Source organism: Chiloscyllium punctatum, chromosome 29 (assembly GCF_047496795.1).
Source record: "Chiloscyllium punctatum isolate Juve2018m chromosome 29, sChiPun1.3, whole genome shotgun sequence".
Taxonomy (NCBI): domain Eukaryota; kingdom Metazoa; phylum Chordata; class Chondrichthyes; order Orectolobiformes; family Hemiscylliidae; genus Chiloscyllium; species Chiloscyllium punctatum.
In genome coordinates, this window is record NC_092767.1 from 51,829,870 (window position 1) to 51,855,340 (window position 25,471).

At 44.9% G+C, this 25,471-nt stretch overlaps 1 long non-coding RNA gene across 1 annotated transcript in view; it reads left to right on the forward strand.

The window, feature by feature from the left end:
• The first annotated feature begins 15,531 nt into the window (after nucleotides 1–15,531).
• LOC140454342 (uncharacterized) overlaps nucleotides 15,532–25,471 on the forward strand; it is a 39,925-nt gene continuing 29,985 nt past the window's right edge. The window contains exons 1-2 of the long non-coding RNA XR_011952680.1: nucleotides 15,532–15,615; nucleotides 21,574–21,699. This is a non-coding gene — a long non-coding RNA (uncharacterized lncRNA). The remainder of the gene's footprint in view (nucleotides 15,616–21,573; nucleotides 21,700–25,471) is intronic.

The window sequence follows — 25,471 nt, forward strand, 5'->3', positions numbered from 1 at the left end:
GAAGATGTTTAGCTTCATGCTGCACTGGTATCAGTGCTCAGGCATGAGCAACGTGCGAGCAGGTGAAGTGATGGCCTCGTGGTATTATTGCTAGAGCATGTAACCAAAACCTCAGCTAATGTCCAGGCGAAAAACAAGGTAAAAACAATGACTGCAGATGCTGAAAATCAAATACTGGATTAGTGGTGCTGGAAGAGCACAGCAGTTCAGGCAGCATCCAACGAGCAGCGAGACAGGTTTGAATCCTACCATCTGAAGTGGTGGAATTTGAAATCAATAAATTCAAATATTATAATTAACCATCCATAAATATGTATGAAACCATTGCTGATGTACAAAAAAACCCAAACATTTGTCCTTTCGAGAATGACATCTGCCCATCCTCACATGGTCTGCATGACATACCCACTGCAAAGTGTTTTCCAAATCCAAATAGAAAAGGTGATGCATTGGAACAGCATGGGGATGTGGCTGAAGACAAGCAGAAAGGAACAGAATGGGCCAGAGTTTAACTAAAACTCTACATTAACGAATTGATTTGTGATAGGAAATTGTGGAAAAGAGTACAGAAACTTTTTTTCCACATAGACAAAGTATCTTCATTAAGTTAGTGAGATTTGTGACTCAGCTGAAAGAGATTTAGATACCAGAGAGATGTGGTTACAGGGTAAACAAAATGTGGAACATAAATATTCAATGGTTTACAACCTTGTGGAAACTCAGGCAAAATGGACAACGCTAACAATAATAGGTAACAAAGGCATTAGATAGAAAGCGCGGGGGTTCGGGGTGGGGGTGTCCTTAAAAATCAACGGGCAAACAATGGTCACAAAATATCCTTAGCAGATACTGTTAAGGATAAGCCACGAGATATTTAATAAGTACAGTTAGCGTAAAAGGATCCCCAACTATGTAGTGGGGCCTGTTAGAATCCAAAGGGACAATCTGTGCATGGAGCCAGAGGAAGCAGGTGAGGTCTTCAATGAATACTTCCCATCTGTATTCACACAGGAGAAAGACATTGTAGCCGAGGATTTCAGTTGGGATGGTGAGGTTCTGGAACATCTTATGATCAATGAGAAGGAGGCGTTAAATGTATTCACAGGCACAAAGGTGGAGAAATTCCCAGTAACAATAAAATATATCCCAGGCAGTTATGGGAAGTAAGGGAGGAGATTGCTGGGGCCCTGGCGGGTACATTTAATACTTTGCTGGCCACAGGTGAAGTGCTGAATGACTGGAGGATCGCTAATGTGGTTCCTTTGTTCAAGAGCAGCAGTGATAGGCCAGGTAATTACACAGCAGATAGTCTGACAGCAGGGGGAGGGAAATCTTTGGAAACAATTGTGAGGGACACGATGAATCAGCATTCGAAAGGACAGGAATGCATTAGGGATTGTCTGTATGGATTTGGTAGAGGACTGTCCTCTGATATTGATGAGGCCAGTGCAGATGATGTGGTAACATGGTGTTTATTAATGTCTTTGTCAAGGTCTCACATGGAAGGACGGTCCAAAAGGAAAGAGCCCATGGAATCCAAGGCAAGTTGGAAAATTGGATCCAAAATTGGTGGAGCAGGTTTTTCACGACTGGAAAACTTTGCCCAGCGGGTGTACCACAGGGTTCTGTACAGGAACCATTGCTGGTTATTATGTACATTAATATCTCGGATGTGAAAGCAGAAGGTATCATTGGTAGGTTTGCAGATGACATGAAAGGTGAGGGTGTTGTCCACAGTGAGGAGCATGGTCTCAGGCTGTAGTCTGATATTGATCAGATGATAAACTGAGCAGAGTAATGGCAGATGGAGTTTACTTCTGATCACTGTGAGGTAATGCACCGTGGGAAGTCAAATCAGCGAATGGTATCCATCATGACTGGTAGGTCCGCCTGGAGTACTAAGGAACACAGGGACCTTGGTGGACAAGGCCCTGGATGTCTGAAGGTGTCAGCACAGGTAGACAGAGTGGGGAAGATACCTGAACTGGGAACAGGAGGGGGACACATATCCTGCTGGGAAGAGTTGCTGGAGCTGCTCGAGAGGATTTAAAATCGTCTGGCAGGGATGTGGGACCGCAAACAGTCGTACAGCCAGAAAGAAGTTTGAGGCTGGTATAGATGTTCAAGAGAGCAATTTAAATAGACAAGACAGACACGAACATAGCAGACAATGAGGGAAAATTGATTAATTAAACTGCATTTATTTCAATGCAAGGGGCTGCACAGATAAGGCAGATGAACCCAGAACATGGAAGGGAACATGGGACTGGGATACCATAGATATTACAGAAACACAGATAAGGGAGGGACAGGACTGGCAGCTCAATGTTCCACGGGACAGAGGCTACAGGAAGGATAGAACAGGAGGCAAAACAGGAGGAGATCTGGTGCTTTTGATTGGGGGAAAACATCACAGCAGTACCTGGAGAGAATATTCATTCAGGATCGCCCAGTTAAATGATATTAGTGGAACCGAGAAATAAAAAATGGTCATCAGTTTGCTACGATTGTACTGCAGTGATAGGCAATGGGAGATGAAGGAGCAAATATGTCAGGAGATCTCAGATACCTGTTAGAACGATAGTGTCGTAATGGTAGGGGATTTTAACCTTTCCAAACCTGGACTGGGATTGCTACTGTGTTAAGCAGTTGGATGGAAGGAATTTGTTAAGTGTTCCAGAAACTCCCAGTCATTATGTAAATGACCCAACTGGAGAATGGGGCTAAACCTGACCTCCACTTGGGAAACAAGGTCGGGAACGGGACTGAGGTGTTAGCGGGGACGCACTTTGGAAAGCCACCAGATTTGTATTAGTTTGAAAATAGCGATGGAAAAGGACAGGCCTGGTACACAAGTTCAAGTTATTCAATGGAGCAAGATAGTCATGAATTTTTAAAGTAGATTTGGGGAGGCTATTTGCAGATAAAGGGAAGTCTGCCAAGCAGGAATATTTTAAAACAGAGATAAAAGGAGCGTTCAGCGCCAGCGTGTTCCTGTTAGTGTGCAGCTCAATGCTGACTGAATTACGAAACACTGGCTGAGTTTCGAGGCTGTGGTCAAGAAAAAAGGGGTTACATGTCAGATATAACTGGCTGACTCAAGGGAATCCCTTCAGGAGCATCAGGGCTGTAGAAATACACTTAGGATGGAAATCAGGAATGCAAAAAGGGGACACGAGATAGCTTTGGCAGAGAAAGTTAAGGAGAATCCAATGAAACTCTACAAGTGTATTAAGAGCAAAAGAAGAACTCGGGACAAACCCGGTCTCCTTAATGATCAATGAAGGCAACGATGTGTGAAACTAGAAGATCCAAAACAAATATTTCACTGTGGAACATACTGTGGATAATGACTGGGGCGCTCAGGGAACTAAACAGTGTTTGGCCTGACTACTATTGGAATACTGTGTGCAGTTCTCGTCTCAATGCTGTGGATGTTGTGGAACATGAAAGGGTTCAGATGACCAAGGATTTGCCAGGGTTGTAGGGTTTGCGCTGCAAGGAAAAGCTGAATAAGCTGGGGCTGAATTCACTTGAACATGGGAGGCTGAGGAGTTACCTGATAAAGGTGTTTAAAATCATGATGGTCATCGATAGGGGGAATAGACAAGGTCTTTTCCCCAGGTTGGGGGGATTGCAAACCGAGAGGCCATAGCTTTAAAGTTCGAGGGGAAATTTTCCAAGGGACCTAAAGGACAATTGGTTCCTGCAGGTTGTATGGAATAAGCTGCCAGAGGAAATAGTGGAGGCTGATAGAAATATAGTTAAAAGGCATGTGGATGGGTGTATAAAAAGGAAGGGTTTAGAGGGATATTGGCAAAATTCTTGCAAATGGTACTAGAAACGTCATGCAGGAGTTGGTGTGAAGGATCTGCTTCTGTGCTGTACATCTCTGTGACTCAATGTCCTGAAATGAGTCCACATTATAGGAAAGGAGGTGCTGGAGGTTTTAATACACAAAGGTAGATAAATCCCCAGGACCTGATCAAATGTATATTCGGACATTGTGGGAAGCTGGTGAAGAAATTGTAGGGGCCCACGCAGAGATGTTTGTACCATAGAGAGCTATGTGTGATAGGCAGATCGACTGGAGGGTGGCATTGTGGACAGTGAAGAAGGTTTTCTAAGATTACAAAGGGATCCTGATGAAATGTGTGAATGGCTGAAAAATAGTAGATGGAGTTCAATCTGAATAAATGTGAGGTAAGGCATTTGGTGCAACAAACACGGGCAGGACTTATACAATTAATGATAGGACCTTCGGTAGTGTGTTGTAGAACTCGGGGTTCAGGTAAATAATTCTTTGAAGCTTGCAACATGGAGAGACAGGATGGTCAAAAAAGGTGCTTGCCTCACTTGCTTTCATTGCTCAGTCCTTTGGATATAGGAGTTGGGAAGTCACATTGAGATTATACAGGCCATTGCTAAGACCTCTTCTGGAATACTGTGTCCAGTTCTGGTCGCCCAGGCTATCGGAAGGATATTATTAATCTGGAGAGGGTTCACAGGAGATTTACTGGGACGTGGATGGGTATGGAAGGTTACAGTTATAAAGAAAGGCTGGACAGATTGGTATTTTTTCATTGAGGCGAAAGTGAGGACTGCAGATGCTGGAGATCAGAGCTGAAAATGTGTTGCTGGAAAGCGCAGCAGTTCAGGCAGCATCCAAGGAACAGGAGAATCGACGTTTCGAGCATCAGCCTGAAGAAGGGCCGATGCCCGAAAAGTCGATTCTCCTGTTCCTTGGATGCTGCCTGACCTGCTGCGCTTTTCCAGCAACACATTTTTTCACTGAAACCTGAATGTTGACAGATGACCACATAGAAGTTTATAAAATCATGAGGGGGATCGATAGAGTTAATGGGAGTTGTCTTTTCCCATGGACAGGGGAGTTTCAAGACAAGGCACTACATTTTTAGAGGAGAGACATATAAAAAAAAGACATGAGAGGCACATTCTTACACAGAGGGTGGGTTGTGTGTGGAATGAACTTCCCAAGGAAGGGGTGAACATGGGGACAATTACAATGTTTAAAAGATATTTGGATTACTCCAGAAATAGCAAAGGTTTGAAGGGATATGATCCAGAAACAGGCAGGTGGGACGAGATCAGTTTTAGAGTATGGTTAGCACTAACCAACAGTGTAGTATGACTGTCTGACTGTGATTATAATATTGTGTCATTAATTAAGGAAGGATGCCAAGAGAAAGCCAGGGGTGTACAGACTGGTGAGCCAGATATCAGGGTGGGTCAGTTGTTGAAGGTCATTCTGAGAGGTATGACTTACTTGCACTGGGAAAGATAAGGACTGATTACAGCCAGACAGCATGGCTTTGCGCGTGGGAAAACATGTTTCCCAAACTTGAATGGAGTTTGTTCAAGATGTGACCAAGAAGACGAAGGCAGAGCAACAGACGTCAAGGTGTGGCATGATCCATTGGTAAGTAAGGGGAGATCACAAGGGATCAGGGAGAGCTCGCCAACTGGATACACAATGGGATGACAGTGGGAGACAGAGGGAGGTGGGAGAGGGTTGTTGTTCAGACTGGAGGCCTCTAACCAGCAGTCTGCTTTCAGGATTGATTCACCATTTACATCAACAATCTGAGTGAAAATATAGCAGTCTCTGTTAGTATGTTTGTGGATACCAAGATTAGTGGAAGAGTGGGCAGGAAATATAGTTATCGAAGGGGATGTTAATCAACTGGGCCAGTGGGTCAAGGAATGAAAGATGGAATTTAATTCAGGTGCTGGATTTAGTTAAGTCAAACCAGGGAGGACTAATACAGTTAATGGTCGGGCTCAAACTGTGTTGTCAAACAGGGAGAGACCAAGGGGTGCAGTAACATGGTTAGTTGGAAATGCCATCACAGGTGGACAGAGTGGTGGGGAAAGCAGCATTTGGCACACTTGTCTTCATTGGTCAGAGCATTGAGTACATGAGTTGGAGATATTTTTAACATTGTCGTCAATATTTCTCCTGGGCAGAGGAGGCTACGGGGTGACTTTATAAAGGTTTATGAAACCATGTAGGGCCGAAGTAAAGTGAATAGCCAAGGGTAGGTGAGTCCAAAGCTAAAGGCATAAACGTGAGGTGACAGAGCAAGTATTTAAAGAGGGAGCTGAGGGGCAACATTTTCCACAGAGGATGGTGCATAGACGGAATGGACTGTCAGAGGAAATGGTAAAAACAAGTACAATTACAAAATGGAAAAGACACTTGGGCAGCTACATGGAGAGGAGAAGATTTGAAGGGCTATGGGCCAAACACAGGCAAATGCAACTCATTCCATTTAGGAAACCTCAGCCAAAGAGTCATACAGCACAGAAACAGACCCTGTGTCTCCAGTTGTTGGAGAAGGAGACTATCGAGACAAGGCATGTTGGAGAGATTGAAGCAAGTTACAGCGATATGGATGGTCATCTGGACTGGAGGTTTGAAATATGTGAAATAATTGGTGAGAGCGGAGGAGAAGACAGATATAGGAACTGTTATCGGAGTTAGAATGAAAGAAGACACTGTTCCACAAGACCAGCCATAGAAACAGTGTTGGAAAGGGAATAGGGAGCAGGAAGATCCCAGGAAGCATTACCACCATCTCGTGGGAGGCCTGCTTTTCCCTCTGTTGTCCTGATGTTCACCAAGACAGCACATGCCTGGATTGAAAACTGGGAACTTATGATGCTGTCTCAGTACAAAACCAAACTTAAAGTAAAGGTGGTGACTGAGCCTGGCGTGGGTCTGGACTGTACTCACCCTCCAGTACTATATTTATGTCATGTCTTGTTAGCTAATGTTTGGAGCCCTCTAATTGCTCTCTGCTCTGTGCACTGGAATGATCTTACCATGCGGCAGGATTTATTGAAGACTCTCGACCTCCCTGAACTTTGTCTCTCTGGCTAACCAACCATCGTCCCAACCAGCAGTTGGCAAATCTATTGAGTCATGAACTCCCTGAGTACCTGTAGAAGAGACAGAAATAGGCAGAATGGGAAAATTGACTGATGCTGTGAGGGTTACACATGTAGAATGGCATTGAGCCCCACAGAGATCTGGAAATTCCCAGTCTCCAATCCTGGCCTGTGCTGCCTCATCTCTCTGGACTGGAGAATTCTGTTGGCTCAAGATCTGGAGTAGCCTCAAGAGTGAGAGGTGCTGACAGAAGCAGCAATTAGACCCACAAAGTGAGTGATACCACATGGAGAGATACTGAGTCATATCACCAGAGTGCAGGATCAAACAATTGTGCAGGAAGAAAGGGTTTTGATTCATGTTGCAGTGGAATGCACAACCTGCGAGCAGGCGAAGTGATGGCCTAATGGCATTATTGTGAGATAATTAATCCAGAATCTCAGCAAATGTTCTCTGGACACAGGTTCAAATCCCACCATTGCAAATGTTTGGATGTGAATTAAATGTTTCAAAAAAGATTAGATTAAAAACCCATAAGTGAGTATTAAATAATTGCTGATGTTCAGAAATATCCATAGAGTGCATTCCTGTCTTTAGTGAAGTAATCTAAGATGGGTCTGGGATATCACAGGGATTACAGAACAACAGCTGAGGGAGGGACAGGACAGGCAGCTCAATGTTCCAGGGGACAGATGCTGCAGGAAGGACAGAAGGGGATCTGAGAGGGGAGGAGAGCTGCTGGTTCTGATGGGGTGAAACATCACAGCAGGATTGAGATAGGATATTCCTGTGGGATCGCCCAGTGAAGCTGTGTTCGTGGAATTATTTGTTCGAAAAGTGCAGCAGGTCAGGATTCCTGAAGAAGGGCTTATGCTCAAAACGTCGATTCTCCTGTTCCTTGGATGCTGCCTGACCTGCTGCGCTTTTCCAGCATCACATTTTCAGCTCTGATCTCCAGCATCTGCAGTCCTTACATTCTCTTCGTGGAATTAATCAATAACAATGGGTCTTCCCTTTCCTCTGATTGTTCCACAGACCCCAAAGCCCCGCCCTCCTGCACCTTGACCTTCTCAAGATGGCGACCCTCAGGCCCGTGCTCCCTCTTCCCTCAAACAAATGGCGGCCGTGATCCTGGGCCGTTTCACTGATCAGAGACCGCCACAACCTGACCCGGGCCTGAAGGGTCTTTTTCGGGGTTTTTAACCCTTACTTGGGACTTGTGAATTCTCTCCGCTCCTTTCTCCCAGCGAGGCTCCCACGCACCGCCTCTGAGCGCCACTCTTTGAAGCCGATCGCAGCCGCTACCGGAGAAAGTAGCTCCATGTCTCTCTGTCCTGGTCAATGTGACACTGCGCATGCTCCACATAGAAAGCAAACTACGCGTGCGTCTGAAGTGATCAATGAGTTTACAGAGAATATTCATACCCGCACAGAATCATGGGGGAAATATTAGTCATTAACAATTGCTGTATCGACTTATAGTCATGGCGCTATCTAGCACGTAAATAGACTGGTCGCTTCAATTTAACCATGCCGGCCAGGTATGTAAATTACCAATTGTTCTGGGAGTTTGAAAAGAGGTTTCTTACTCGAGTTGTGGAAATCGTTTGGAAATATGTACGTTATCAGATTTGCATCTCAACTGTTTGTTAAAATTTCACATAGATGTTTGAGAGAGTTTTAATGCTCCACTATGTTAATGAGAATTATCAATCCTGCAAAACAGTTTGCTTTCTGACCAATCTTGAAGCGTTTACTCCCGGAGAATGCTTTGGCCCCGATCCTCACTCACGTCTGGTTGGAGGACCGGCCACTGCTCGGTCATCAGTTCCGCCCCTTCCTCCCAATTGCAGAGTTGATTCAGAAGTGACTCAGCAGGCTAAGCACAAGAAACAATAAGGGACAAGGGAAGTTAGAGTCAATGTCTTGTGATGTAGTGAAAATATCCCGAATCTTGGATCGAGAGGCTTGAGTTCAATTCACAGCTAGTGCAGTGTGTGTAATAACTACTTTGAACAGGTTCATTAGGAAAAACAAGGGAAGTAAGGAACAGAGGAAAAAAATATAGAAAATATACACAATGTGGTGGGGCTCTCAATGCTCAGAAGATTTCAGTCTTTACCAAGTGTTTCAGGGCCCCATTGGTCCCAATACAGACTGTTGCACTCCTCCTTGTGCTCAGCCAGATACCACGATTGTGGGGCAAAGTGTTGTGGTGGGATATGGAGGTGCTTTTGTAGAATTTCCTTAGTTTTAGAGTTGAAAATAGATGAGAAGGTGTAGGGTTTTGTGTGGAGTTACCTATTCGCCTCCTGTTGCAGCATCATATTATTGCCCTGACTCTACCTCGTGCATTGTTGGCAGAGATCGCTGACATTTTGAAAGCCCACAATACAAGATCCATCACTCTGTTTAAGACAGCAGAAATCTCTTTTAGCACTATAGTCATAGAACAATACAGTGCAGAACAGGCTCTTCGGTCCTTGATGTTGCGCCGACCTGTGAATTATTCTCAGCTCGTCCCCCTACACTATCCCAAAATCACCCATGTGCTTAAGTAAAGGATTGTTTAAATTTCCCTAATGTGGCTGAGTTAACTACATTATCAGGTAGTGCATTCCATACCCTAACCACTCTCTGAGTAAAGACACTGCCTCTGACATCTGTTTAAATCTATCACCCCTCAATTTGTAGTTGTACCCCCCATATATGCTAGCGTCATCATCCTAGGAAAAAGACTTTCACTGTCTACCCTATCTAATCCTCTGATCATCTTGTATGTCTCTATCAAATCCCCTCTTAGTCGCTTCATGCCAATGAGAACAGGTTCAAGTCTCTCAAACTTTCCTCATAAGACCTTCCATCCAGACCAGGCAACATCCTGGTAAATCTCCTCTGCACTTTTTCAAATGCTTCCACATCCTTCCCGTATTATGGGCACCAGAACTGCACACAATATTCCAAGTACGGCCGCACCAGCATTTTGTTTAGTTGCAGCATGATATTGCAGCTCCGGAACTCAATCCCTCTATGAATGAAACCTAACACACCGTATACTGCCTTAACAGTACTATCCACCTGAGTGGCAACTTTCAGGCATCTATGTACATGGACTCCACCATCCCTCTGCACACCCACACTACCAAGAATCTTTCCATTAACCCAGTACTTTGCCTTCCTGTTATTCTTCTCAACAGAATCAACTCACATTTAGCTGCATTTAACTCCATTTGCCACCTCTCAGCATAATTCTGCAGTTTATCCAAGTCCACCTGCAATCTGTAACATTCTTCCACACTGTCCACTCCACGGACTTTAGTGTCGTTTGCAAGTTTACTGATCCAGCCACCTATCCCTGAAACTACGTCATTTATAAAAATGACAAACAGCAGTGGTGCCAAAACAGATCCTTGTGGCACACCACTACTAACCTGAGTCCAGGCTGAATATTTTTCATCAGCCACCACTCACTGCCTTCTTTCAGAAAGCCAGTTTCGAATCCAAACTCCTATATCACTCTCCGTTTCATGTCTTTGCATTTTCTCCAACAGCCTACCATGTGGAACCTTATCAAAGGCTTTACTGAAGTCCATATATATCATGTCAACTGCCCTACCCTCATCTACATGCTTGGTCACCTTCTCAAAAAACTCATAGGTTTGTGAGACATGACCTGCCCTTGACGAAACCATGTTGACTACCTGAAATCAAATTGTTGTTTGCTCGTTGATTATAAATCTTATCTCTTATAATTCTTTCCAAAACCTTTCCTACAACAGAAGTAAGGCTCACTGGTCTATAATAACCTGGGTCATCTCCATTGCCCTTCTTGATCTCTCCATTGCCCTTCTTGATCAAGGGCACAACATTTGCAATCCTTCAGTCCTCTAGTACCAAACCTGTAGAGAATGACGACTCAAATATCAAAGCCAAAGTCTTTGTTATAACCTCCCTAGCTTCCCAGAGAATCCTCAGATAAATCCCATCCAGCCCAGGGGTCTTGTCTACTTTGTGGAATTGATAACACCTGATCGTAACTAACCTCGATCCTTTCTAGTCTAATATGTTGTACCTGATTCTTCTCCTCTACAATAATCTCCTTTTCCTGAGTGAAAATTGATGAGAAATGTTCATTTAGCACCTCACCGATCTCCACAACGTCCACACTGAACTTCCCACTTCTGTCTTTGACTGGCCATATTCCTACCCTATGCTTTTGTTTCTCACATACCTATAGAAAGCTTTAGGGTTCTCCTTTATTCTATTCACTAAAGACTGCTCGTGTCCTCTCTTTGTCTTAACTCTCTCTTTAAAACCTTCCTATCTGATATGTAACTCTCCATTGCCCCATCTGTACCATCTTGCCTCATCAACACATAAGCCTCCTTCTTCTTCTGAACAAGAGATGCAATTTCCACAGTAAACCATGGTTCCCTTACCTTATCACTTCCTTCCTGCCTGACAGGGACATACCTGTCAAGGACATGTAATATCAGCTCCTTAAACCAGCTCCACATTTCAATAGTCTGCATCCCCTGCCTTTTGCTCCCCCATTCTATGCATTCTAATTCTTGCTGAATCGCATTATATTTGCCCTGCCCCATCGCTAAGGAGGAAGTTAAGTAGGTTGTTTCCGGAGTTGAGGGGTTCGGCTTAACAGTAGATTGGTAATATATTCATTGGAATTCAGAAGAATGGAAAAATATAAAATAATGAATGGAATGGTTAAAATAGAAGTAGAGAGGATGTTGCCACTGGCAGGTGAAGCTAGCACAAGAGTGATCATCTCAAGATTAGAGGCAGCAAATTTAAGACTGAATTGAGAAGGAACTTCTTGACCTCTACGGAATTCATTGCCCAGGGAAGTAGTTGATGCTAGTTCAGTAAACGTTTATAAAGCTAAGGTAGGTTTTTTAAAAAAGAAATAATTAATTAATGGATACGGTGAGAATGTGAGCAAATGGTTCTGCATCCACAAAATGATCAGCCATGGTCACATTGAATGGCAGAGCAGGCTCAAAGGGCAGGACGGCCTTCTCCTGTTCCGAGTTCTTTTGTTACGTTATGCATTCCTCCCTCACTCGACATGGAAGTGCTGGTTCTGGATTAGTGGTGCTGGAAGAGCACAGTAGTTCAGGCAGCATCTGAGGAGCAGTAAAATCGACGTTTCGGGCAAAAGCCCTCCATCAGGAATAAAGGCAGAGAGCCTGAAGTGTGGAGAGATAAGCGAGAAGAGTGTGGGTAGAAAGAAGCATAGAGTACAATAGGTGAGTGGGGGAGGGGATGAAGGTGATAGTTCAGGGAGGAGAGTGGAGTGGATAGGAGGAAAAGAAGATAGGCAGGTAGGACAAGTCAAGGGGACAGTGCTGAGCCAGAATTTTGGATCTCGGGTGAGGTGGGGTAATGGGAAAATGAGGAAACTGTTTAAGTCCACATTGTTGCCCTGGGGTTGAAATGTGGACATTAACAGTTACCTCATTTCCCCTTCCCACACCTCACCCTAGTTACAAACTTCCAGCTCAGCAGTGTCCCCTTGACTTGTCCTACCTGCCTATCTTCTTTTCCACGTATCCACTCCACCATCCCCCCGCCCCATCACCTTCATCCCCTCCCCCACTCAACTATTGTACTCTATGCTACTTTCTCCCCACCCCCACCCTCCTTGAGCGTTTCTCTCCACGCTTCAGGGTCTCTGCCTTTATTCCTGATGAAGGGCTTTTGCCTGAAATGTCGATTTTACTGCTCCTCGGATGCTGCCTGAACTGCTGTGCTCTTCCATCACCACTAATCCCGACTCTAGTTTCCAGCATCTGCAGTCATTGTTTTTACCTTCGAGGTGCTGGTGTTGGATTAGGATGGACAAAATTCAAATTCACAGAACACCATGTTATAGTCTAATGGGTTCATTTGGAATTACGAGCTTTGCTGCTTCTTCATCGGGTGGTTGTGTGATTTTTACCTTTGTCCCTCACTCTTGTAACTGAGAAACAGCAGCAAAAGTCATGAAGCAGTGCGCATGCTCTAGCCAACATTCGGGCCCGGCTGGGAGGAGGTTGAGCAATTCATCAACTTCACCAACACATTCCACCCTGACCTTAAATTTACCTGGACCACCACTGACATCTCCCTCCCCTTCCTGGACCTCTCCATCTCCATTAATGACTACCGACTTGACACTGGCATTTTTTACAAACCCACCAATTTTCACAGCTACCTGGATTATACTTCTTCCCACCCTACCTCTTGCAAAAATGCCATCCCATATTCTTAATTCCTCCGCCTCCGCCGTATCTGTTCCGAGGAGGACCAGTTCCACCACAGAACACACTAGATGGCCTCCTTCTTTAGAGACCACAATTTCCCTTCCCACGTGGTTAAACATGCCCTCCAATGCATCTCGTCCACATCCCGCACCTCCGCCCTCAGACCCCACCCCTCCAAGCGTAACAATGACAGAATGTCCCTGGTGCTCACCTTCCACCCTACCAACCTTCACATAAACCAAATCATCCATCAACATTTCCACCACCTCCAAACAGACCCCACCACCAGGGATATATTTCCCTCCCCACCCCTTTCCGCCTTCTGCAAAGACCGTTCCCTCCGTGACGACCTGGTCAGGTCCACACCCCCCTACAATCCACCCTCCCATCCTGGCACTTTCCTCTGCCACCGCAGGAACTGTAAAACCTGCGCCCACACCACCTCCCCTACCTCTCTCCAAGGCCCTAAACGAGCCTTCCACATCCAAAGTTTTACTTGCACATCATCAATATCATTTATTGTATCCGTTGCTCCCGATGCGGTCTCCTCTACATTGGAGAGACTGGGCACCTCCTTGCAGAGCACTTTAGGGAATATCTCAGGGACACCCGCACCAATCCACCACACCACCCCGTGGCCCAACATTTCAACTCCCCCTACCACTCTGCCGAGGACATGGAGGTCCAGTGCCTCCTTCAACAACACTCCCTCATCATCAGACGCCTGGAGGAAGAATGCCTCATTGTCCGCCTCGGAACACTTAAACCCGAGGGCATCAATGTGGACTTCAACAGTTTCCTCATTTCCCCTTCCCCCACCTCACCCTAGTTCCAAACTACCAGCTCAGCACTGTCCCCATGACTTGTCCTACTTGCCTATCTCCTTTTCCACCTATCCACCCCACCCTCTCCTCCCTGACCTATCGCCTTCATCCCCTCCTCCACTCCCCCATTGTACTCTATGCTACTTTCTCCTCACCCTCCTCTAGGTTATCTCTCCACGAATCAGGCTCACTGCCTATATTTCGCTGCTCCTTGGATGCTGCCTGAACTGCTGTGCTCTTCCAGCACCACTAATCCAGAATCTGATTTCCAGCATCTGCAGTCATTGTTTTTACCCCAGTTAATGATGTCAGTGGTGGACCAATGGAAAGGCAGGGGTAGAGCTGGAAGACCTAGTGGGGCAGTTGGTCCTCCAGTCAATCAGTGAATGAGGGGCGGGACTTGACTATACCACGTGATCACCCTCGCGGTCGGCGCGGATGTTGGGGATGTATGTGCAGAGAGCTGTCGGTAAGGAAAGAAATAAACAGCAGGAAGTGGGAGGGAAATGGTGTTGGTATGGTCTGAGAGGTTTTACAAACATTTCGTACACATCCGAAAATACAAATTTGAAACGTAGTGTCATTTTTGAAGCAAACGGGAAAATGCCTCGTTGAGTAATCGGCCTGAGTGAGCGCCGCCATCTTTATTCGGGGCAACGAATCACTGGACACGTGAGCGGCCGCCAGCTTTGTAGGGGGCAAAGTTCAGAGGGATGTATGTGCAGCCTTCCCTGGTAAAAAGAGTCATGGAGCAGGATTTATACAGAGCACATTCAAACCCAGAGAAATGGAATTTTTTTCTGGATTTGTTTCGTCATTCATTTAAATGATTTGGATGTGAATAGAGACCTTATAGTTGGTAAGTTTGCAGGTGACACCAAAATTGGAGGTTTTGTGAACAATGAAGAAGGTTATCTCAGAGTACAGTGGGATATTGATCAGATGGGCCAATGGGTTGAGGAGTGGCAGATAGGATTTAATTTAAATAGATTAGGTTAGGATATCTGGTTGCCATAGGTTGGACCGAAGAAGTCTGTTTCTGTGCTAGACATCTTTGACTGTGGGATCATAAAAGTGAACTCTGCTCTGATTCACCTCTGGGTTCTCTGATGCCCACTTGTTCATTATCTAGCTTCCTCAGTCTCTCATAGGTGTATTTTTGGTCTGTATAGTATTTTACTATTACTTTCACAGCTGCTTTGTAAATGAATTGAAAAATGTTGAGCTGGAAAAACACAGCAGGCCAGGCAGCATCCAAGGAGCAGGAGAATCGACGTTTTGGGCATAAGCCCTTCTTCAGGAATGTAAATGAATTGTCCACTGCTGCCCGGCTCCTGACCATGTGCTGTTCCATTATCAGGTTATTTTTTCCACAATATCTTTGACAGTCAAGAATTCTTTTTTCCAATAAGCGAGTGCATTTTCCTTCAATTTCTGACAGTCAAACTCTGCACCATTTTCATCCCCTGTAATTCATATTGCACTCCCTGAAACATCAACTGTGTATTTCTCCTTCCACAGAAACCAATGATCAATGCCAAAGCCTTGTTGCCTGTGGAGAGGGTGATGTTTGACTTCCTTGTACTGCTGCAGTTTGTATGGTGAAGGTGGTTGGGTAAGAGACATTACAGATTATTCACTCAGCGATATTGAAGAGTAGAAGATATCTCTACAAATCATCATGTTTTTAATTTCACAAAAATATTATTGAAACTTTTGACATAAGGCTACAGATGGAGAATATTGTGTCCAGTGACCACAACCATTGCCAAATAAGCAGTTTTTCAAGAATGCCTTAAAGGAAGAAAGTAGATCTTAGAGGGTTAGAGTGGGGATTCCAGACCATGTTCCCTCGGAGTCTATAGAAACAGTAACACAGGTGAACTCAAAAATAAACACATCATTGAGAGTCTGAACTAAAATGAGATATTATTGAGATATGAAAGGGTGTGTGGTGCAGGGAGATAGGAATGATTACAGCCAGGAATTAATTCAAAGGTGCGAAAGTAAATTGTTGTTGTTTATAAATGGGAGTCTTTTGATTGATCAGCAAGTTTTGGTACAAGTGAGCACTTCGGCAGTAGAGTTTTCAATATTCTTGAGATTATCGAGAGGGTGAATGTGGGATGCTGGTTTAGATAAGGAAATCTAGAGTTAACAAAAGGAATGTATGAGAGTTTCAGCAAATGAGCTGAGACTGTGGTGAGGTCCGGTGATATCACTGAAGTCGAAATAGTGGACTTGGAGGGGGGCTGGCCTGTCATCCTCACCTCATTCAGCTGTTTGTCAGTTTGTGAATCAAGTCTGTAACAAGCTCAGGAACTGAGTGGCCCTGTCGGAACCCAAACTGGCCATCGCTGAGCAGGTTATTGCTGAGCAGCTGCGTGACAGCACTGTTGATGACACCTTCCATCACTTCACTGCTGAGCGAGTGTGGACGGATGGAGGGGAATTGGCTGAGTTGGATCTGCCCTGTGTTTTTGTGTTGGAACATCCCTGAGCAATGTTCCACAAAGTCAGTAGGTGCCAGTGCTGGAACAGCACTTGCCTTGGTGGGCAGCAAGTTCTGAAGCGCAGCCTTCAGTACTGTTGCCAGAAAATATTGGCAGGGCCCCTAGCCTTTACACTACTTAACCATTTCTTGATCTGATTTGAAATGAGTTTTAAACCAAGTCGATTCATATCTGTGATGTCAGGGACCAATGAAGAAGGCTCATCCACTTGGCACTGCTGGCTGAAAATTGCTTCCAAGCTGTCCTCTTATCTGTTGCATGGATGTGTGAGACCCCTCCATCGGTAAGGGTGGGGATATCTGTGATGCTGTAATTGTCCATCATCATTCCTGACTAGGTGTGGCAGAACTAATCCATTGTTTATGGGATTACTTAGTGATATCTGGTGTTGCTTGTGTTGTTTGGCATGTAGGTTTGGTAGCTGCATCAGGTTGGCACCTTATTTTTAGGTATGCCTGGTACTGCTGGCATGCCCTCCTGCATTCATTATTGAACCAGGGTTGATTCCCCTGGCTTGATGTTAATGGTTGTGTGGGGAAATATCAGGCCATGAGATTTCAGATTGGGCTGGAGTACAGTTCTGCTGCTGTTGTTGGCCCACAGTGAGGCAGAAGTTGCAGGGTCAAGAGGGCTGATTTTGTGTTTGCTAGTGCATTGGTAGATCCAGTTTCATTCCTTTTAGATTAGGTTGCTTACAGTGTGGAAACAGGCCCTTCGGCCCAACAAGTCCACACCAACCAGCCGAAGCGCAACCCACCCAGACCCATTCGCCGACATTTACCCCTTCACCTAACCCTACGGACAAGTTAGCATGGCCAATTCATCTAACCTGCACATCCTTTGGACTGTGGGAGGAAACCGGAGCACCCGGAGGAAACCCACACAGACATGGGGAGAATGTGCAAACTCCACACAGTCAGTCGCCTGAGGCAGGAATTGAACCCGGGTCTCTGGCACTATGAGGCAGCAATGCTTACCACTGTGCCACTGTGCTGTCCTTTGTTGAGACTGTGCAGTGATTAATGCAATGAGTGATTTGCTGGTCCACTGTCGGGTTTCTTTCCCTCAAGGACATTGTCAATGGCAGAAAAATCATCCCCAATGTTTCCATGGCAAACAGTAGATTCTTCCTTCCAGTTATCCTTTTCGTGATTTCAGAGCCACCCTCTCCCAATTTGGGTTTGAAACCTGAACTTCAGTTGTATATTTTAATATTCTTGACAAATGATAAATAACAACAGGTTTGTTCACTTACTTTTAGAATCACTATCACAGGTTTTGTTTTTTTTTATTTCGAAAACAATATCCATTATCCTGTCTCCTCCATCCTCCCCTCCAACAACAAGAGTGAGGAGCACATGGAGTTTCTCTGTTAATAACATTGAGATAATCCGATCAGCTGCCTCTGTTTCTTTCCTGCCTCTCCACTCGCCCTCCTAGCCAAACTGCCTCACAAGAGTGCTCCTCATTTTAGTCCTAAACTTACATTTCCTAGAGTCCCTTGTCAAGCCTCATTAGAGGTCATCTTGACCATTTTCCCTAGTGAAGCTGAATCATGGACATTCCAAATCTCTCTCTCATCCTCCCGCTTGTCACTGCACCACCCGCCCCCACCCCACCCTACCCTTGCCAATTCACAGATATTGTTCCATGATCTCTCTGTCTTTTCTAGTTATGTCCTTCTCTCCCATTCTGCTAAAAACTAATATTTGACCTCGCCGCCATTAGAAAATCCTGCTCCATCTCCACACTCCCTTTTCTTTCTGAATTCCTTGTAGTTGGTGTCCCTCAAGGATCTATCCTTGCTCCCTCCTGTTTCCCACCTACATACTGCCAGGAGGTAACATCGCCCAAAAGCACTGTGTTAGGTTTCACATGTACACTGACAATGTCCAGCTCTCCCTCCCCATCATCCCTCTCCATTACTCCACTGTTACTCAGTTATCAAACGGCTTAGCACGCTTCGATTCGCTGCAATTCACTCCAATGAAACACTGTAATTGTTAAACCCATTGTCTTCAGTTGTTATTCCAAATTCATTTCCCTTACTGCTGTGTCCCCCCCTCTCGCTGGGAAGTGTCTGAGGCAGAGCTACATTCTTCACAATATTGCTCTGATATCTGACCCCAAGGTGACCTCCTGATCAGACATCTACACAATCACAAACACCAGGAATTCCAATCACTAAAATGTTGCTTGTCTCCTTCTCACCCCAGCTCCATTGCTACTGAAACCCTAACCTGTGTCGGTGTTGCCTTTAACTTGACAAATGTGAAACAGAATCCTTGATTCCACGACTTACCCAGAATCTGGTTCAAGACTCACCCGTAATGAGACACATCCTCTCCATATTTACCCTGTCAAACCTCAACAGAATCCTGTATGTTTCAAAGAGATCTCCTCTTATTCTTCCAAAGTCCAGTGAGTAGATTCCCAACTTGTTCAGCCTTTGCTTCCAGGATAATCCCTTCAAACATTTACTTAGTTGCCCTAAGGTATATATTCCAAACTCTTATATTGCAAATTCCTTGAAATAAGGGTCAGCATTCCATTCCCTTTCCTGATTCCCTGTTGTATCTGTGTGCTAGCTTTGTGTTTCCTGCTCATTCCCCCCACCTCCCCCCCCCCCGTCCCTTTCTGGTGCAACTTTCTACAGTTTATCCCAAGTTATACTCTATTTGCCAACTTGTTGCCCAGGTTTCCTGTGAATATCTCTCTGTAAACTGTTTATAATCCTCTTGGAACTTTTCTGTTATGCCTTTTCTAGGAGATTTCCCCCCTCAGTATTCGAAACATTTACTGGGAGCACTGGGCAGTGGCAAGCATGCTCAGTTGCTATCTTTTCAGGGATACTCTGTTTCATGACTGGGAGGATCTTGTTGCCCATTGGTCAGAATGGAGACAACTTGCCCATCGAGCTGCATGAGCCTTTCACACCCCATGTCTTATTGATGAGACACAGCGCCAGAACGGAAGAAAGAAAAGGAAGCAAATCCTGCTCTCCATATCTGACTGAATCTTGGATCATTCTGTCCCATGTTCAGTCACATGAAGTCCCAAGGTGGAAACTCATAGAAACCCACATAGATTTGCCCCTGAATTGCCTGCCGACCTACGTCAGGGGTAATGTGTACAGTCAGGACGGCACGGTGGCACAGTGGTTAGCACTGCTGCCTCACAGCGCCAGAGTGTCAAGTACAATTCCCGCCTCAGGCGACTGACTGTGTGGAGTTTGCACATTCTCCCCGTGTCTGCGTGGGTTTCCTCCGGGTGGTCCAGTTTCCTCCCACAGTCCAAATATGTGCAGGTCAGTTGAATTGGCCACGCTAAATTGCCCACAGTGTTAGGTAAGGGGTAAATGTAGGGGAATGGGTGGGTTGCGCGTCAGTGTGGACTTGTTGGGCTGAAGACCCTGTTTCCACACTGTAAGTAACCTAATCTAATCATCCTGGGCCAGGAGGAGGGGATTGTATGAGTTTCAAGCTTGAACTGACAGTGACGGAATTTATAAACTTGTATTACAGGTGTACATTCAGATGGGAGTCTCAGTCATTGTAACGCCAAACTCTGACAGAATTACTCACGACATCATGACCTGGATATTCATATTGTGTGAGAGTATTGTGTTCCAGATCAATGCCATTTGCTGCATTGAAGTTCTCCTTTGAATTAAACCAACCTGTCAATAGATCTTCCCAAATCTTCAACATGTGTCCTGTAATCCTTGTATAATGAGCTGATGGGTGTAAGTTTTATTATTATAATATGTAACTTTTGTAAACCGCTTTGTCACAGCTCCCCACAATTTCCTTTGCCACAAGGAGAATACTCTGTTTTTCCAAATCCCTGATTCCACTATGTCTGTTTGCTATGTATAAGGTACACATCAGGATTGTGTTGGAACATTCTCCACTTGCCAGCATCAGTGCAACCCCCCCCCCCCCCCCCCCAACAATATTAAAGAAATTGAACATCCTCCAGGGTAAAGCACTGCACCTGAGTGGTTTCCCATCCACCACCTTCGGCATTCTCTCTCCCCACCCCCGACGGACAGTGGCATCACAGTGTGAGAGTTCAATTCAGCATTGTCCTCCCAGACCATAGGACTACTCTCTCATTAGAGAGAGATGTCGGTGGTGGTTAACCTGAATATTACCACAGCGCAGGCAAGGGGAAAGGTTGAAAAGGAGAGTCCATTAATTGTGGATGGTTATTCTTGATGTGTATTAGCAACACACATGTCACATGAGTAATTAATGTTAAAAAATCCCCACAAATTCTGAAACTAAAATCCCTCATTCCTTGAACCATCCTAGTAAATCTCCTGTGCCCCCTCTCAGGGACCCTGCCATCCTTCCCAATGTGTGCGCGATCTCTGGTACGCACAGACCCAGCTGCTCTGTGTTCCTGTGGGTCACGTCATAGAGCAACAGTTGCAATAAACCTCACTGTCTGGAAGTGAGTGAGAGACAGAAATCCCGATGGCATTTCAGATATATCTAGGAACACACTTGCAATGCCAGGCTGACAGGTCTATGGGCTCAGCGCTGGAAAATGGGATTAAAATAGTTAGCTGGGAGATTTCTTTACAGCATAAACCCGATGGACTACAACACCTTTTTCTGTCATGTAGACCACAGATGCATAATATAGGAATAGCTACAATAGAAACCAGGTCAGAGAAGGTGATATTAGAATACGTGATTGATTAATGTTTTTTTGGAGGAAAATGTGACAGAGGTTAAGCGGGACATTATGGAGCTCAGGGTTCAGGAATCCGAAATAAAAATGGGTTATCCTGAAGGTTGGAATGAATGAAAGGCACATCACAGAGATTTGTGAGGGTCGACAAGATTAGAGATAGGGAGGGTGTTGAGACTGGAGGAGATTAGAGATGGGAGGATGTTGCATAGATTGAGATGTTTTTGATACCAGAGATAGTGGTAGTTCTGAGACTAGAGAGGAATTATAGAGATAAGGATGAGTTGTTAGTTTTCCCAAAACTACCTCTTTACTGATAATGATTGTTTCTCTGTCCTCATCTGCCATTGCCTCCATAGGCCTGCGACAACGACAGTACGCAGATAGTATGTTCCCGTTAAGGCCAAGGCTGGGAGGCGTCGAGAATGCTGCATGACCTGAGAAATTGAGGCTCTGGTCAAGAAAATGAAGAAAGGATATGGCAGGTACAGACCCCACTGTGTTTGTGTGAATCCCTAGAGGACTGTAAGGGCAGTAGGAGTATACTCGCGGGAAACCAGGAGGCAGAAAAGGGGACATGAGATAGCGTTGGGAAATAGGTTTAAGGAGAATCCAAAGAGATTCTACAAATACACTAAAGACAAAAGAATAACTAGGCAGAGAATAGCGACCCTCAAGGATCAACAAGACTGTCTATGGAACAGCAGGAGGTGGGAGAGATTCTGTAATTCTTTCATGTCAGATTTTACTAAAAGGGGATATAAAAGTTAAAGAAGTTGGAGAAATAAATAGTGATAACTTGGCAAGTGTACACATTACAGAGGACGACGTACTGGATGACATAAAATGCATAAAGGTGGATAAATCCCTGGAATCTGATCAGGTGTATCCCAGAACTTTGTGGGTAATTAGGGAAGCTTTTGCTGGGCCTCTCGCTGCGATATTTGTATCATCAAACACCACAAGTGAGGTGCTGGAAGACAGGCGCCATTATTTCAGAAAGGTGGTAAGGAAAAGCCAGGGAACTATAAACAGGTGAGCCTGAAGTCAGTGGCAGAGAAGTTGTTGGAAGGGACTCTCAGGGACAGGATTTACATGTCATTGGAAAAGCAAGAAATAATTAGGGAGAGTCAGCATGGCTTTGTGCATTGAAATCAGTAACTTGGACTTGAGAAAGACACAAAGTTTCACATAACACACTGGTTAGCAGGTTCAGTACCATAGAAGTCTGGCGGAACTAGGTGTTTGGATACGGAATTGGCTGGAAGGTCAAAGAATTATAGATGGACAGCACAGAAACAGGGACCCTTCGGTCCAACCAGTACATGCTGATCAGATATCCCAATGCAATCTAGTCCCACCTGTCGCACCCGGCCCATATCCTTCCTATTCATATACACATGAAGATGCCTTTTAAATGTTGCAATCGTAATGGCCTCCACCACTTCCTCTGGCAGCTCATTCCATACACGTACCACCCTCTGTGTGGAAACGTTGCCTCTCAAGTCTCTTTAAATTTTTCCCCCTCGTACTATAAACCTATGCCGTCTAGTGCTGGGATCCCCCACGCCTGGGAAAAAACGTTGTCTATTTATCCTATCCATCCGTCTCATGTTTGATATGCATCGATAAGATCACCTCTCAGCCTCCGACGCTGCAGGGAAAACAGCCCCAATCTATTCAACCTCTATTCAACCCCCAGCCAAGCTCAAATCCTCCAATCCTGGCAACGTTCTTGTAGATCTTTTCTGAACCCTTTCAAGTTTCACAACATCCTTCCAATAGGAGGGAGACTAGATTTGTATGCAAAATTCCAAAAGTGGCCTAACCAATGTCCTGTACAGCCACAACATGATCTCATAACTCCTGTACTCAATACTTAGTCCGATAAAGGAAAGCATACCAAATGTCGCCTTCACTATCCGATCTATCTGCACTCCAATGTCTCTTTGTTCAGTAACACTCCTCAGGACCTTACCATTAAGTGTATAAGTCCTGTTAAGATTTGCATTCCCAAAATGCCACTCCTCAGCCCATTCACCCATCTGATCAAGATCCCATTGTACTCTGAGGTAATCTTTTTCACTGTCCACTACACCTCCAGTCCACTAACTATACCTCCTATGTTCACATCCAAGTCATTGATATAAATGATGAAAGGTAGTGCATCCAGCAGTGATCCTTGTAACACTCCACTAGTCACAGGCCTCCAGTCTGAAAAGCAACCCTCCATCACCACCCTCTGTCTTCTGCCTTTGAGCCAGTTCTATATCCAGTTGGTTAGTTCTTCCTATATTCTATGAACTCTAACCTTGCTGAGCAGTCAGTGTCATAGTGGAGGGTGCTTTTTGGACTGGAAGCCTGTGATGAGCAATATGCTGTCAGGCTGGGTGCTGGGTCCACTGCTTTTTGCCATTTTTATAAATGATTTCTATGTGAATATAGGAGCTATGGTTAGTAGGTTTACAATAGACCCCAAAATTGGAGGTACAATGGACAGCAAAGTTACCCGAGAGTACAATGAAACTCCGATCGAATGGGCTGACGAGTGGCAGATGCAGTTTAATTTAGATAAATGTGAGGTTCTGCATTTTGGAAAAGCAAATCAGGGCAGGACTTCTACACTTAATGGGAAGGTCCTGGGGAGTGTTGCTGAACAAAGAGATCTTGGAGTGCAGGTTCATAGTTCCTTGAAAGTGGAATCATAGATAGGCAGGGTAGTGAAGAAAGTGTTTGGTTTACTTGCCTTTATTGGTCTGTGCATTGAGTACAGGTGTTGTGACGTCATTTTGCGGCTGTACAGGACATTCATTCAGCCACTTCTTGAATTCTGCTTTCAGAACCCGTCTTCCCGCTATCGGAATGATATTGTGAAACTTGAAAGGATTCAGAAATAATGCAAAGATATTGCAGGGTTGAGGGATTGAGCTATAGGGAGAGGCTGAACAGACTGAGGCTGTTTTCACTGGAGAATCGGATGCCGAGAGGTGACCATAGAGGTTGATAAAATCGTTAGGGGCATGGATAGGGTAAACAGCCAGGGTCTTATTCCTGTTTAGGTGAGTCCAAAACTAGAAAGCACAGGCGTGAGGGAAAAGATTGAAAAGGGATATTAGGGGCAAAGTTTCAAGCTGAACATGGTACGTGCATGGAATGAGCTGCCAGAGAAAGTGTGGAGGCCGGTACAGTTACAACATTTAAAAGGCATCTCATTGGATATGTGATTGGGAAAGGTTTAGAAGGCTATGGGCCAAGGGCTGGCATATGGGACGAGATTAATTTCGGATATCTGGTCAGCATTGTCAAGTTGGACTGAAGTGTCTGTTTCAGTGCTGTACATCTCTATGACACTAATAAATTAAAATTAAGATAGGTTTCTCTTTTATGGAGAGTTAGCAGAAGGCCAGACAATTCTCCTTGGACCTGGGAAGGTTAAGCAGTGATTTCGACCAGGAGTTGAATTGTTTCCAGGGTATTTCATTTACAGAGAAACAGAGTGAGAAATTTTTAACGTCACAATTTTTAGTAACTATTATCAGGTCATTGGCAAATAATGCAGAGAAAAATGTAAAGATTATTTTACTTACTAAGTTCTGAGCATCTGGAACAGTTTGAAAGACAGCTGGATGCAGATTCAGTAGTTATTGTCAAAACAAATTTGAAATTTAACTTTTTTAAGGAAGGATTTGGAGGGCTATGTCCAAATGGGAGGTGAGTTGGGACTGACTGGTACCATCTCCAGAGGGAGAGAGTACAGCCCCAATGGGCTGAATAGCCCCCAGTCCCTGTGCTCTGTGATACTGACCCATTCACTGTGAATGATGAAGCTCATCACAGTGCAGAGCCGTACAGATGTACAGCATGAAAATAAACCCTTTGGTTAAACTGGTTCATGCTGACCAGATATCCCAACCTAATCTAGTCCCACTTGCCAACACTTGGCACATATCACTCCACACCTTTCCTATTCATATACCCATCCAGATGCCAAATGGTATAATTGTACCAACATCCTCCACTTCCTGTCTGAAGATTCCATACACGCACCAACCACAGTGGGCAAAAACAATTGCCCCTCAGATCCATTTTAAATTCTTCCCCTCTCACCTTAAACCTATGCCCTCTCATTCTGTACTCCCCGACCCCAGGGAAATGACCTTGTCTATTTATCCTACCCATGCCCCTCATGATTTTATAAACCTCTGTGAGGTCACCCCTCAGCCTCTGATGCACCTGGGAGGATCCCACCACTCAGGT